The 17,124-nt window shown below is 36.9% G+C and overlaps 1 long non-coding RNA gene across 1 annotated transcript; it reads right to left on the bottom strand.

The window, feature by feature from the left end:
• Window positions 1–399: 399 nt before the first annotated feature.
• On the bottom strand, window positions 400–15,649 carry LOC122330349. Its single transcript, XR_006248003.1, has 4 exons — window positions 15,528–15,649; window positions 14,674–14,790; window positions 12,643–14,223; window positions 400–1,481 (listed from the first exon to the last, which is right to left on the bottom strand). It is a non-coding gene; the product is annotated as an uncharacterized LOC122330349 (long non-coding RNA).
• Between the last annotated feature and the right edge of the window lie 1,475 nt (window positions 15,650–17,124).

Genomic DNA, 17,124 nt, shown 5'->3' with positions numbered 1-17,124 from the left:
TGGGATATTGAGTGCACCGAATACTTCGTTATCCTTCAGTCTGCCCTTCTCCTCCTTATACAAGCTTCTCAGAGTATTTTTAGGGCTGTCTTAATACCCGAGCACCTGGCCCAGTCTGTAAATTACAAATTTCAAAACACTTAGACAAGTGGTCAAACATAATGCGATAATTCCCTAAAATAACCCCAGTCTTAAATATAATACCAGTTGTCTTGCACTATTTCTGTTCTCTTGTAATTGTATTAAATAGCTCAAAGCAGTTTGGTTGTTTTTTTTTTTAAACTCACTTGATTTTCATAAAAGGTTTCTTGCTTGCATGCATTCAGCCCCTATATGTCATTATCGTGCGTTGAAAATAAATACATTTATTAATTAATAACCACAAACAAACAATTCGGAAGCAGCATTTTTATTAAAAGAATGAAAAATCGTTTTTCTCCAATAAGCTTTACCTTACAATGAGTAATGAGTCTTTAAAATAATGCAAAAACAAACAAATCTTTCTTCTCTTTTTGTCACAAAGTTATAATGTAAAAGACAAATTATATGAGAATGCAATTCACAGATGACTGTTATCACTGTTATGACATTTCCTGTTATTGCAATGCAATAGCTGTAACAAACGTCCATTTTTTTTCCATGGCTGGATGCAGCGCGGCTGATATAAACAAGCCCCAAAGAACTATGGGTAAATATTTTTATTGAACACATAATAACATAAATACCCCTAAGGCCTGCAACAGCATTCAAGCCAATTTGGGAATAAAATGAGTATTATTAAAAGAAGCATTAGACGATGGTCTGTAGTTTGGAAAACAATATCTAAAAAGATTACAATAAAATGCAGTCCTCCAAAGACATATTATTTAAAAATATTGGTTGGTCGTTTGGGAAGTAACTCAATGAGACAGAATGAAATGGTTTCCTCATACTTTCCCATTAGGAAATAAAAGGTTTCTGACAGTGTGAACTGATTTTTGGCTTCGTTCTACTCTTTATTAAACACTGTTTATATGAGGATCACTCCGGATTAGTCCGCAATCCCTCACAGTACAAATTTATAGTGACAGGCTGGGTAGAGATGAGAGAGGAAGTGTTATCTGAGACCTTTTAATATTCAGCTTTCTCCAGTCCAACTAATACAAAGCAAACCTTTTAAATTTGAAGAAATGTGCATGAACGGAAAAGACTGATGATCGCGATTATCTTATTGCTTCTCCCATCTGTTCCAACATATAAAGACTAACCAGCATCAGGGACGATAAGGAAAGCTGAGGTTGCTGTGGAAAGATATTGTTTATGTCTTCTTGTTGTTCTTGACGGTTTATCCTCTCTGGTGATCTTGTACTGTTTTATGACACAGGGCCCTCCGTGCTAGGGATCTGCGCTGGCATCAGATGCATGTTTATCTAAATCTGTGGACCCTCGGGATATGACCTCAACCGTGGAACACTGTCCTTTCCCAAACAGAAAGCAAGTCCCTTAAAATACACAGTGGGAAAACTGTGTTAGAAAATTGTAGAAAGCGTTAAAACAAAATTGCCACGACAAAATTTATTTTAAAGAAGAAATGCATCAAACGACACTAAATATGGCCCTTTTTACAAGCTGTAACACAAGTCACATGTGTCCCCAGAATGTGTCTGTGAAGTTTCCACACACACAAAAAAAATCCCACACATCATTTTGAAAATGCCTGTTTTGAGTGGAAGCAGAAATACCTGTTTCAGTGCATGTCTCTTTAAATGCAAATGAGCTGCTGCTCCCCGCCCCATTTTCCAGAACGGGGATGTGCCTTTACGGCTAGCATCTCAAAAACTGTGATAGACAAAAACTCTGATAATACAGCAGTGTCTGTCAATGGTTTTTTACATATTTTACATGGCATTTGTCAGATTCTTGTTCTGGCTTGTTCTGTGACACTGCTTATGATTTAAGGGGATTTAGAAAAAAAGAGCGGTGTATATTTATCGTTAAAGAGTGCCAACTTACATTTACATACATTTTGCATAATATGTGTTTTTTTACCATGCATTAACATTTGTCATTCACATTGTCTATATTTATCAAATTCATGCATCAGAGAGCACAGTATCTCAGTCCTCTTTAAGGCCCTACTAATGACTGTCCGGAAGCTTCTGAGGAGAGGTCACACTTCCCATGTCTACTGAGGATTATGGAATGAAAGGCAAAGGAAACCAGAGAAGCTGACAAGAACAAGAGTCCTTCTGCACATACTTACATATAGAACTGCACATTAAATGGTAAGATGTATTTTAAGCCGTTGACCAAATGGGCAAATATGACTATTACTATTTCTCAAATGCAGGGCTTATAATTTGAAGCATTCGTGTTATGGATATTGTGCTATGTGGCTAAATATAAAGATGCAATATTACTTTTCTATGTAACTTATCCATGATGAGTATTCAGGGGGGAAAAGACTTACAGTATTGCTTGAGAACGAGGGACTAAGCTAAATCACAACGGTCTGGTAATCAGTCACAAAAAGACTGTTTCTACTGCAGGAACTTTCACCAGGACCTAAGGACTTTGGGACAGTACTCCGTGTGTTTCCACCGCAGGAAACAGGATCTAAATAAAGTTCTGGGTTAAAATCTACTCCTCAGAAAGTCCCAGCTCACAAGGTAGCACTTTTTCAAAGGTCCAGAACTTTCGGGGCTGGGACTTGGGCATTTAACATGCTGATTGAAATATAATGCTGCATGAACTCAACCAAACACCATCCATTCGCATAATATGGTTTTTTAAAATATTACTGCTATTCCTCTGGCTTTACAGACGAGGCTTAAGCCTAGTGCTAAATTAAAGAGTAAATCTGAGCAGTTTTAACTGAAAGAAACTTGCTGATCTTAAAACATGTCAGTGCCTTTATTTTGTCGTAATGTTGTCCTGAAATTATTTACATGTCCTATTTGAACTATGGAATAATCCTGGCTTAGGCTAAATCATGTCTATGAAACTGGGCCGTTATGTCATGAACTGTAGTTTTGAAAGTATTTCAGGTGAGAATGTAGTTTTTTTCAGAAATATAGCTTTTTAAAATTAGCTTCACCAATTTTGGAGAAATCAGTTCCAGGACATTACCGGGCGCTCAGTGCTCATATATCCCACTGAGAGCAGCCTCCACTCGGCTAGTCCTTCTGATATTTGCCGCTGGCTCTGATGTCTCCGTAGTGATAAAGTGATAGGATATAATTCATTTTGGGTACATCTAACAGGTAATCTTTGGTCTTTATTGTGTTATTCTATTAATCTATTAATATGTTAAAATTTTAATGAATGGCAGCAATGGAAACGCAGACAGTAACAGGTCTGGGGGAAAAAATTCCTATGCTAAAAAGGTAGTACACACCTAGGAACTGCCCAGCAATGACCTAACAATGACCCAGAACACCCTTGTGCAAAAAATTGGTAAAAATTCCCAGAAGACACACTACTTATATATATATATTTACTGTGTTGTATCTTTGGCTATGCAACTGTCTAGCAATGCCCTAGCAAACACCTGAAAATGTCCCCATAAAACCTAGTATCTACTTATGAACCATGCTAAGCAACCGCCAATCAACGGCAACTGCGAATCAGCCACCAAGAATACGGCAACAGCTGTCTAGCAACTACACAATATACCCAAGAAACCACCTAGCAGTGACCTAGAAACCAGAAAATCCTAGCATGCACCTAGTAACCATCCAGAACATCATTATAGGTCCCTGGGAACAACTTGCATCACTTTTGCATGCTCACATTTTCTTCAGAAAATGCTAATATGTAGCTGTTTACAAGTCTCACTAAACTTCATCCGCAGACGGTCACATGACCCTCACTTTATCTATGTCTCTCCCTTGTGACAGGAAGCATCCAAAGCTCCCCGGGGGATGTATTCTCAATGACAAAATTGACTTTTTAGAGTCTTTCAAGAGTCTCTCGCCTCTATGATACCATCTGAGGAGCTCTGGGAAACTGCAGTGTGTATATATAGAGAGGATTAACCAGTACCATGCTGGGGTAAATTTATTCCGGACAGCAAATGGAGAGGGGGTGGGAGGGGTGCAACTCGACCCCACTGCAACTTGAGTGCCCAACACACACATATCAAGAGGGTGATGACATACACGCGTACACTTGCTTCCACTCGGTCATGCCAGTGAAATCAAACCCTACGATAGTTATCACTGGAGGTATGACCAGTGCATGTGCATTTAATAACAAGCTCATGTATCGCTTACACTAAGGTTTCACCAACTCTTTTTGAATTATTATACAACATACTGTATATCACATAAACAGCTAGTTTAGGCAAAATGGCAGTTTTGTCAACATCTACTAACGCTCATTTAATTGGAAATCCGTACGATTTTCTTTGTCCTGTGGAAGACAAATTAAGTTATTTACAGAAATGTCCAAGTTGCTTTATGCCTTTTCATATGGCTTTGAATATAATAGGAGTACTTCTATGAAGAACAGCTTAACTTATCGAAACACATGGGATGGAAAACAGGGAAATGTTCATTTTTTGTGGGAATATCGCTTAATATTGAGAAGATTCTGAAAGAAAAACCAAGATGTCATCGGAAAACCAAGAAGCAAGAATTTTACTTACTTTGCCCACAATTCAAATAAATTAAATGAGAAATGATTAGCTCAGTGTGGTTACAAGCTAAAACTAGTTAACTAAGATGGCCACAAATTAATAAGTCATAAAAACTAATTCTTAAGTAATATCTTCATTATTATTTCCAACTATGTAATGTGCAGGACATACTTTTGATTTCACAGATGTCTAAAATATTTGATTCTGATTGGCCGGTTGCATCTTTCTAAATAAAGAATAATATTTATGCTGCTTTAAAAAATAAAAATAAAGCAGCATAAATAGGATGTACTCTTAAAAATAAAGATAATTTATTAGCATTGATGGTTCTATAAACAACCTTAAACATTTTTGGATCCTTTTAAACTTTTACAAGGTTTTATGAAGATCCAAAAAACCTGTTTCTTCTTTCGCTGTGAAAACCTATAAAAAGTGTAATGATAGCAAAATAAACATTCTCAGGGTGATAAAAGACCACTTCTCTTTGGGATCTGATCTGTAATGACCCTGCAAACTCATCACAGTAGAATTCAAACAAGTTCCTGCAACACAAAAACCAACAGGCCAATCAAACCACATGAGGCTATGAGACTCACACAGTTGGACATGAGGAGAGAGGAGAACTAGATGGCTTTTTGAGTTGTGTACTTAATAAACCCTGGCATAAGGGGTCTCATGTTTAGATTGTTGGTACCCATTAAAGAGATGCGCAGCATTCTGCTGCTGCAAGCTGAGATTGGAGCTGAGCTGGTCTCTCAGGAGGGACGGGAGAAATGCCTGGCAGATTTTCGCCTTGAGTGCCAGTTTATGTCCACTGTAAGGCCTACGTGACTCCAGTCCAAGGCAGAGATGAGGATGATAGGGGTGAATTCTTTTATTATTTGGCACTGATTTGAAACTTCTCCTGAACTCTAACCGTCCGTAGGTCTATATACTAGCAGAAAGTACTTTCATTGCAATCCAAGCTCCTAGGTATTCAATGTATTTCCCCATAGCAATCCAAAGTAGAAACTGTGTTGAATTAGGATTAGTGGTTTGCATGGGCATGCATTTCCTAAAAGCATGTTAGCCAACTATCGTTACAAGTTTGGTCACTACCAGCATAATTCAACGATTTGGTGTTTCCCAAATCTACCGTTCAAACTAACATTCGCAATCAGCATTGCAAACCGGCATAGTTCGAGCTACAGCTCTCAACCTGTGCTTAGAAGCATAGTTTCTTGTTCATATGATATTTGGACTTGCAGGATCTTTCATTCATTTTAAATATATTCAAATTGGCATATTAAAATGAATCTTAACATAGCCACATTTAAACTATAATAAACAACGTACCATGTAAACTACGTAAAATAAAATAATATACAATTATGTGAAAATAAATTAATAGTTTTATCATCTTACGCATCAATGATATTTCCTAGAACGTATTTAGATCCTACTCTGAAGTAGGAATTAAAATCGCTCCCAGTTCTGAGGTGCTAATGCGCCAAAAAGTGTGTAGCTGTACAATTAGTTCGGTACTATGAAAAGGTTCCTGTGTTACGAAAGGCCCTCATATCTCTGCGGTTTCAGGAAACGGTAGTAATTGCTTGGATAGTTGTCCTACACTGCATTATAATGGCATTTAATCAGCAGATATTTGGTTTGTGGAGTGCAGTTCAGTTGGATAACGTGGTTTAGACACATCTGGATTGTTCGGTTTCACATATGAAAGCAGTAAATGGGATATGACAACATAATCACTTTATAGGATCCAGAATCAACATTTCCTGATAATTTGCTCTCCACCATGTCATCCAAGATATTCAAGTCTTTCTTTCTTTAGTCTAAAAGAATGTTTTTTGAGGAAAACCTTCCAGGACTTCAATGGGGACCAAGAGGTTGAAGGTCAAAATTGGAGTTTTAATGTAGCTTCAAAGCACTCTACATGATCTCAGCCAATAATTTTCTACTTTAGACTACTTTAGGACAGCCTTTGTGTCATGCACATACATAAATCATAACTATTGGGGGAAGGAACTGCCATCAGGATGTTCCACCAAGAGTAGTTTGTTTGAAAAAACACAACACCCAGAATGCCCTTCTCTTCCAATAACCACAATGGAATTATTACGGTTTTAATTCTGCCCTTCATTGGGATGTAGCAAGACATTATTTTCATATGAACAGCCTTCAAATTACCAAGCAGCTAGTCACTCCGAGACCTACATATCTCCTCCAGTCATTTTAAGCTGTTGGCCAAATTGTTATCTGTGTGTAAAGCATATCCCTGGTCATAAAAATGGAGAGGAAAATAAGCAGACAAACTCCTCTGCATTTCACGTCATTCATGATAATGTGAAAAACAAGCAGCTTTGGCAGTGGAATGTGATTCATTTGAGGGCTGTCTTTTCTCTCGTCCGTTTGATGCGGGTGGCAGCCATAATGGTTGAATAGTTGCGGGCTAGTAAGGGTTCCTCCCTAAGAAGTGTTTGTTTGTGTTCCACTAACACAGCTGGAAAAAACTCAGAGACATATCTCATGCTAGACAGACCACCATCATATGACCAGAAAGATGAATTCATACGAGACAAGAGATGACAGCGATTGTTCTCTTCCAGATGTTCAGTAGATCCATTTCCACTCGAAAATGAATGGAAAAAGACTTAAAAAGACTGAAAATCAAATACTGCTTGTCAGTCAACAAACGTTCTAGCTATGAAATCAGCATAGAAATACTGTGGTGTTGAACACTTGGACACTGTTGGGAAGGAGTCAACAAAGCGCTTATTGGCAGTTCGCTTTACTTTGCATCTTCAAGATAAGAGATTCCATAATGGCACCAGGGCCGGATGGAGATCAGGAATTCTCTGCACTGATGAGCCTCATTTAGGAGGTTCACTGGTACAATGTTTTCAAGCTGTTCTGGTGACAAACTCCACTAAACTAAGGTATGTAGGACCATCTATCAAGTTTCAACAGCAGAACATTCAGGCCTGGTTGACATCGAGGCATTTTAGCATGCGTGTTAACATACATAGTGGTGACACTGACAGAACTCCATCGATATTTGCCCATTTTTTTCATTCCTAGATGTCAGTAGGTGAAAACTTTCCACGGGAGCAGTAGCAGATCTTTCCATATATGGAGCTTGGTGCTGAGTGCTGACATGATGAGCTCCGCTGTTGAGTTTATGGCTTCCTAAATAGTTTTGTTTCCATTTCACTGAGCTATAAAACCTCTGGGTATGTGCTCGTCTTCATTACTGACCATGTGTCATGTTCAACTCTCCCAGTCGGGACAAATCAATTAGGGATAAATGAGGAGACAGGACGGTTTACCTGAGGATACATGCATTTCTGAAATAGCTCCTTGGCTTGTCCGTTGTAAAACATCTTGTGCTGTCTATTTAGACTCTATTCTAAGGCATCATTTGGCTTAAAAGAAGGGTACAGGAATGTAAAACATCAGAATGCATTGCAATGAGCTCAGAGAATTTTTAAGAGAATGTACAAGCCAAATGATTTTACATTTGCATATATTAAAGCTAACACATTAATTTAGCTATATGCTAGCACCAAACAAAGAATACACTGTACTGTTATTTCTTCATTAGGCTTACCACGAAGATTTGTATGCATTACACATTATCATATTAGTGCACCCTACTGGAATATTTTGCTGATTTGATTTCACTACACTCATCATTAAGAGTGCTATTTGTATGCATTAACACATTAACTTAGTTACATGTAAAAACCAAACTATATTGGAATTTTTTGTTGATTTTCCCTTGCCATAATCCTCTAGTATGCTATTTGTGAACGCATTACACTTTAGCAACATGCTAACACCATTGAAATGTATTCTTCAATTTATTTTAGACTTTTCATGAAAGTGATATTAGCATATTAACATTAACACGTTAACTTTAGTTTTCTTCTGTGCACTTATCATAAAGCACATTATTTGTACACACGGCATATTAGCAACATGGTAAAACAAAACACATAATATGCTATGTGTAAGCATTACACTTTAGCTTATTCACATACTAATATTAGACTCTACTAGAATATTTCTTGTACACTTAATATAGAGAGTGCTATTTGTGTTCCCATTACAACACATTAGCTTACCAATATGCAAAGGCCAAAATGAAAATACGTTAACTCCATGAACCATGAACTTTGTCTGTTGGTTTGTGACATTAAACACTTGCATGGGAAGCGTAGGTCATTCCTGGTTTGGAGTGAGTGAAACACACACTCACTTGGACACACACAGACAAAATGTTAATGGTGACTCTGCGTCACAACTGCAAGCTGTTTTGAGTGAGACATACCAAAGAAACCCACACCTCTTGACAAGCTGTCCGCTCACCCCAGATCAGGCCCTCGTGACCCTGTCAGTATTTGTTCAGATGTTGTGACTGTTCTCATGTCAGTCTTGGTGGGGGTTCACACTTCCTGTCTGAGAGCTGGAAGAAGTGGGAGCGAGGCCAAGATCAGTCAGAGGAATTCTTCTAAGATCAACTGCTCTGCTGACTGTACTGAATAAAATCTGATGCTGAGCTTATGGTGTTTTATGAAAACTGGCATGGGATGTATGAAATCTCCTTGAAGCTTTGAGGAGGAAAACCTTATCATAAGAGATGAAAGAGGGACGTCTGATGAAAGTCTGAAAATCAAGGGTCAGATTTTTTGAAAGATCTCCAATCAGATGCGGGAATCCCGGTTAACATTAGGGCTCTTTTATCTTTGATAGATTAAAAGATATTAAAAATAAACAGATGAAAGTAATGATTTATTGCAGCATTTATACTTGCAAATCGTTGAACTTTAACAGAATGTGATTGGCTTAGCCTTAATCAATCGCTGATTTTGTCATTGATTTGTAATTTCACTGATGTTGTGATCCAAACCAATTTTCAGAATAACAAAAAATGGTTATTCTGAACATTGGTGATATATAAAATCACGTCAGTATGTACAATGTACAAATGTACAATGGTGGGAAACAAAGTCGCAATTGGAGATATTTTGTGATATTTAGATATTTGTGAGATATGAAGTCATTGAAAAAATAAGGTCACATTATAAGATGAAGTTACAATTATGAGAAACAATTCTGAGATAAATACAGTGCAAAACATATGTGATATTGTGCCATATTGATATATGCATTTGCAATTACAAAAAACAAAACCACTGCAAATGACACATAAAGTTGCACTTAAGAGAAAAAGAGTAACAGTTACCTTTTTTTATGCTTTTACTTTGAGGTAGAAATGGGCTTCTTTATACTGAATTATTTATTTGGGATTCAAACCTAGAATTATTAATTGACGGGGTGGCATATTGTGAATTACATGTGGGAATTCAATCTATAGCATTTCATTACAGGCTTCATTAAATTATGAATTCTGTGTGGGATTCAAACCTATTTTTATTAGAGATTTCATTAGATTGTGAATTTGATCTGGGATTTGAACCTGCAGCCTTTCATAAAGACCACTGTTTTAGATTATGAATTATGTGTGAGATTTGAACCTACAGCCTTTCAAGAAAATCACAATTATAGTAAATATACGAATTACATATATGCCTACAGCATTTTATTACAGCTTTCTTCAGATTATGAATAACACGTGGGATTTGAACCTACAGTGTTTCAGAAAGAGTTCTAATTGTGCCAGATTATGAATTACGCGTGAGATTTGAACATACAGCCTTTCATAAACTGCACAATTATGGCAAAAAAATAATTACTGTGTGGGATTTGAACCTACAGCCTTTCCCAAAGAGTCACATTGTGACAGCGTTTTAAATTACATCATTAATCATATTATGAATTACATGTGGGATTTGAGTATACAACCTCTCATAAAGAACACCTACATCCTTTTAGTTTCTAACCCATAGCTTTAAACATTAGGCTACACCACCTCGAACAGCTTGCTACTGACATTGCTATTTAAACAAAACATTGAAGCTCCGGGGTGGCAGTAAATATTTGTAGAACTCATACAGTATAATCTAGGCTTCAACAGCGATCATTTCGGTTTCTCCTTTTGACTGAAAGCAACATGTTCTCCAACCTGCTGTTTGGTCCCTGCAGGCTCATTTGACTCCTCTCAAAAGTGGGCCATTTGTCTAAACGAGAGACCCATTTCCTCCACATATTTCCAGAAACTCAGCAAGCCCTTGTTCACTGCTGTTTATTCAGCTTTAGTAGCGTTTGGGTGGGGAAAGCCACAGCAGCGAGACAGAAAAAGAAAGAAAACGCTTACGGCAGGCCTTTTCTTCTGCTGAAAGATGTGGCTTCTTTTCTTGGCAAAAAACCTCCTGGACTGGGAGGTTTCCTTTCTAAGAACGAGACGGCAAGGTGTTGCGTTACACCAAAAACTAATTCTGACGGTTCCAGGCTAGCACTCATGAATAAACGGTGCACAATCACTGCCAAAATCTCTAAGCTTTTGTCTCTGGTGTTCAGACCATCTAAACTCAACTTCCATGCTGGTCCAGACTAGAAGAAACAAACCTGCGACCATACACTATAATGTTGTGATGGCTAAATTCACTTGTACCATGTAAAATGACCAATGCTGATCTATTTGCGAGGTGTTGAAAGGCTCAAATGCTAGTCTATAAAGTGCTCGAGAGGACAGTTTGATGTGCGAGTCTGAGGAGAGGTGTCATGAAGACGGAAGGGTGTGTCCAGATGATTGAAAGCTTTCTTCAAACCAGTGCCAGCTTTAGGGTGCTAAAAGACACTAGCTCCTCACCTCAAGTATTTGGTGTCCAGCATGAGCTCGAATCCAGATATATCAGTGGCATCATCGCTGACTCAGAAATGCTAGCACCTAGTCACACCACGGTTAGTAGAACAGCATGGAAGCTTTTTTATCCGATAGCCCACAGCAGAACTCGGAGCACTGGATTGCAAACGTTTTAAAGTAGTGGACCAGAAACATTAACACAAGGAAAAAAAAAGTCCTCCAAACACCTGTGGAAAACCACTAACTGGTGCAATTATGTACAGTTTAAATTATAATTATATTTTGAAGCTGCCAAAGTTTTATGTACCCATCATTTTCCTAGACTGTGGTTTTGTTTCATTTCAAATGTATGGAGTACTGCGCATGACATGCCTGAATTCATTCCAGCAACTTATTAATTTGTGCTTGTTTTAATGCTTAAAATGTGGCCAGTTAAGCTATATTTGGCTAAACTGTGATGAATTAAGAATTGATTCCCACAACATATTAAAGGTGAGGTAAGTGATTTGTGGTAGCCAATGTTGATATTTGAAATGATCAAAACACGACCCTACCCTAAAAGGGTCTCGCCCATATTTTGATAGCTCTGCCCCACACATACAACGACCCGTTGAACCAATGTTACACCGTGTCTACCCAAAATACTATAGAACCCGTTATAATCAGCGATGCTGTCTACCAGTGTTTGTGGTAACACTTTACCCCCCCGGTCTACATTTAGTCCTAGACCAAATGTGAGACTGAGCTGGTTTAAATGAAAGAAATTGGCACTGACTGACCTTAAAACATGTCAGTGCCTTTGTTTTGTCTTAAAATTCACACCAGAAGTGCTTTTTTTTCGAAGGAATGTTTAATGTCCTAATTGAACTATGGCCTAATCCTGGTTTAAGGTAAACCCTGTCTCTTTCCTACAAGTAACTCAAGTTCTGTAATCAGATTACTTAATTTTGTTAAAATTGTTAAAATTTTTTTTTTTAGATTACCAATAAAGTAACACATAACTTTTTAAATTGCAAACTTAGAATATGCTAAATAACACAAATGTATCTAATCCCATTTTATAAATTTTTTTTATTATCTTTGCTGCTGACCTTTGATGACCCAGTTCAATTTTACCATACACATAACGTTATCGCCCCCTCGTTGTGGACATTAACGTAGTTTATCTATACAGTTATTCTTCCTAAACGAGCCTTTACTCCAGCCTCTATACCAGTTTGTTTATACCTATACCAGAAACGACTTTTTCTCTGCTCCTCACATCTTTCCAGCAGGACGGTGTCTCAGTGGGCCGCCTGAGGAAGGTCGGCAGGTCATCCGTCTCAGCTGATGCATAGAGCAGAGGTTATTAATGTGATCCTCAGACCAAACGTCCCCCACAGGTGCAGACACTGGCCTGCAAAAACAAATAATACATATGTTCCCCGAGCTTCCTCGAGGGACCGTTTGGAATAAGTAGAACCAGACATTAAAAGTGTGAAAAGACAGGTATTTATATTTACTCGGTGTAAGAAGAACTATGGAAATGAAGTCGATATTTTTACAGTAATAGTTCTACTATAGTAAATGTACACTTCTGAGTTCACTTTTGTACTGCTATAGGTATTATGAATTGTTTCAAATGTTCTGTTTTTATTTAACATTTTTGTCCACGGTGTTCATAATTTGTTTTTTAAGGTTTCTGAGCGCTTGCTAGTCGGATACCAAACTAAAAGAACCTAGAAACCGATCCTTTCTTCATTGTAAGTGTATGGGTTTTAAACCCGTCTTATTTAAAAAGTACTTAAGATAACGGTTTGTTCAGATCCTTGTTTCTAAGTATCAGCGACGCTTGTCTTATAGCAGACACTGCTAACTAAGAAGGCGACAGCACGCTGTATTTGGAAATGTGTTGTAATAACAATAAACAGCCACCCCGGAGAGCATGGACAGCGTCCCGTGAGTCTCGCTCCACAGGGATGACACCACACGGAAATCGGGCAACCCCAGTCACGAACAAGCCTAAAATAGGCATGTGTACAGTCCGGAGCGCTCCGTCACGCCTGCTGGGTTTACTCTCAAAAAATGCGCCCCTCCAAGCAGATTCCTCTAATAGATACATTTGTATTTTCATTATATTTTTAGTTTCTTCATATAAATTCATTTTGTATCTAATTCCATTATAATTTATCAAATACATGACTAAATAAAAATACTGTCCATTTCAGGTAAAATAAACCATACATCAAATTAATATTTTTTTTATTTCTTTCATTCCAATTCTACATCCTGTATCTGTTGCAATGCTATTTTAATATCATTAAGGTACTATTATAATTTTTATTAACATTTTCATATTTTCTGCTCATTTTAATTTAAGTCAACATTTTAGTTATTTGGGGTTTTTTGTACGTATAAAAAAGGTCCATACACATGCAATTACTTTTATTTTTAGTTTAGTTCTTCAAAAGTAATGGCATTTTATTTGATTTAATCCTATTCATTTATTTGTAATGGTTTTGGTTAACTATAATAACCCCGATGTGAGGCCAATTCAGTTTTCACAAAACGTATTTTGGCAAACGGAGTGTCAGATTAAACACCACAGAAATTCATTAACAATGGAAACACAGCAAAGCAAACAAACGTGAGCTGGTTTTCATTCCCAAGCGAGAGCGTTGCTTAAAATTAGTCAAACAGCTGTGACAACATCGCTTCCCCTCATTTTCCCCCTTTTCTTCTTTGGGAAGAATTCCACTTCAGGCCTGAGGTGACGTGAAGATTACTGGAAAATAAAACTGCCGTGAACTTGAGTTATCACGAATACCTGAAGTCCTCACGGCCAACCTTCATGTGTCCAACTCTGTAGAATTCACACACACACAATTTTAATTAAACAAAGCCTGAGATTTCCAGAACACGATTCTAGAAGGCCGAAACATTCTAACCGGCATTCCATCGTCTAAACACGTCATTTCTTAATCAATTCAAGACCCAAATGTGTAAAAATAAAAATTCCTGTGTGTGAGATTCTCCGAGAAGAGCATTCATTGTTCGACAAATATTACAAAACGTCAAACGTGAGCAGCTTCATGAGTCATAAATCGCTGAAGCGTATTTCTCGACAGAAACGAGACCGCGTCATTCCTGCGGTACGAATACAGCAATCCAAACAAAGCCAATCATCTCACAAAAATGTGTCCAGCTGACAGGAAACCGACAGCACGGCATGTGCTGCGCATACAGTCGAATATTAGCACGTAAACAAAGACGGACTGCAAATATTTTTACAATACGCCAAAGAATAGCTCACCCAGAAATTTAAATTAGCTCAGAATTCTCATCCTAGTTGTAGACGAGTCACTTACGTCACTTGCTCGCCAGTGGATCCTCTGCAAGTGAATGGGTGCCGTCAGAACGAGAGTCCAAACTGTTGATAAAAGCAACACAGCAATACAGTCTTTTAATAATGTCTTGAAAAGACAAAAGCTTGGTTCATTACGAAGGCCGATAAATTAAGAAAATTTTGCATCAACAGATATCGCTTTTTACAGAAACCCATTTCCACCGAAAAAAAGGTGAGCAAATGATAGCATTGTTCTTTCTTAGCCCAACAATACTTTATACAGTCTGATCTTGCCGCATGTGTGAACGTGGCTTTTTCAAGTAACCATATGAGTTCACGCAGGGTTCGCATCGTTTAATGAGGTTTCCCATCATGCCTCGGTCCAGACTTTAAAGATGGGCTCCACACATGACCGAACAGACCCATATCAGCTGAGCTCCACAGTTACGTGACCAATAATGTTTAGTGAACGTTCAGATTCATACAGTGGAGGAAAAGAGTCGAAATCTCACGGATCTGAGCCAAAACCCCAAACATTCCTTCTATTGCCAGCACTGTACGCTGTGTATCTTGTAGAGACTGAATGGCTCCACATTTTTTCGTTTTCCGCAGGCTGGACCCATAGTAAGTGCGACACACTTTAGGAGCCTAATATGGAGTTCATTAGACAAGCTTTGCTCTAGTCTGCCGGACTTCCTCCGTCTGGCCTTAATATCTAGAACTAATGGATACTAACCGAATGAGACTAAATAATGCATGCATATGTTTCCGTCTTGCCTCATATTAGCTTTGTCAATTGATTGATTTAACCGTTTTTTTACCGTCGCGTTTAAGCCGAACATGCCGTCCTCTTACAGCTGCGCCGTCGGGAGACGAAGCAAAAGCTGCCACATGTCCTTTTTTGGTCACACAGACTGTAATTTAGCCATCCACAATATAATTCCCAGAATGACCGAGACCACAACACATGAAGAAGGAACAGCGGCACCCGCTGGAGAGAATGTGTCCCGTCTAGAGAGAGACTGAAGCGCAGACAGTGTATAAGAGGAAGCACGTGAGCACGTTTATAATGGGCGTAAATGGTGAGCATTTGCTTGCTTTAGTGTGCTCTCGAATATAATACCATAGTCTGCTTCAGCTTAAAAAACACACACTTAAGTTATAGATGCATGCAAGAAAAATCGCAATGGATTTCTGGATGGTTTCTGGTAGATATGATATAAAATTGATGTATGGCAAAAATATACTTTTTTATTTATTTATGATCTATTTACACTGTGATATATATATATATACATATACATAAATATATATATATATATATATATATATATATATATATATATATATATAAATAAAAATGGTAATACTTTACAAGTTTCATTAGTTAACTATATTAGTTAATATGAAATAAACAATACTTTTATTCAGAATTTAATTTCAGAATTTATTAATGCATTATTCAAATCACAAGTTGTTTGTTTACATTAATTATTGCTTTGTGAGATTGACCAACAATTAATGATTGTATTTTTTATTAACTAGCATTAACAAAGATGAATAAATACCGTAATAAATGTATAGTTCATTGTTTTTCCATGTTAAGAAATGACACCTTACTGTATCTTATTGTGTTACCAAAAAATTAAAAAATATATTCCCATTTACAAAAAACACTGTACTTTTTGAACCAGTAATTGAATTGATTTGTTGTGGTAATTCTATAGTTACTGTGGCGACATAACACTTAATATAAACAAATTACCTAATACTCTACTAAGTTTTCTACAACTATACATTATGTTTTATTTAAATACACTAAAGTAGCTATAGTACAGTGTTTATTATAGTTTATCAGTTCGCTATAGTTAATATTACAGTTAGGATTTATTAACAAGTGTTGCAAATACTGTAATATATACAGTATCATACACTTTACTATAGTATAGCTCAAAAACACTATAGTATTTACAATTAATTACTATAGTATTTTTAATGTGGGTTGGTAACCATGTTTTTAGTACTGCTAAAAAAAGAAAAAAGGCAAAATGGTTACTATAGTTAAACCACAAATTAACTATGTTTTTGCTTCACTAACCACAGTTTAACCGTGGTATTTGCAGTAAAAGTGTGGTTACAAACGGTAAGCTCTATAGAAAAAAAGAAAACACTAGAATTTTACTACTGAAACCATGGTTCATTTTTGCAAGGGACATTTCATCCTCAAAAATACTAGAATAATAAATAACAGAAATAATAATAATAATAATAATAATAATAATAATATAATACAAATAATCATACATAATTCCTTTTAGGATAAAAATGTAAATAGTATTTTTCCATAGTTAATTAAAACCATTTAATAATTAATAAAAAAAAAAAAAAAAAAAAATATATATATATATATATATATAT

The sequence above is a fragment of the Puntigrus tetrazona genome, chromosome 25 (assembly GCF_018831695.1).
Source record: "Puntigrus tetrazona isolate hp1 chromosome 25, ASM1883169v1, whole genome shotgun sequence".
NCBI lineage: Eukaryota > Metazoa > Chordata > Actinopteri > Cypriniformes > Cyprinidae > Puntigrus > Puntigrus tetrazona.
Note: the sequence above shows the minus strand (reverse complement) of the source record. Positions and strands in the feature narration are given on the sequence as shown.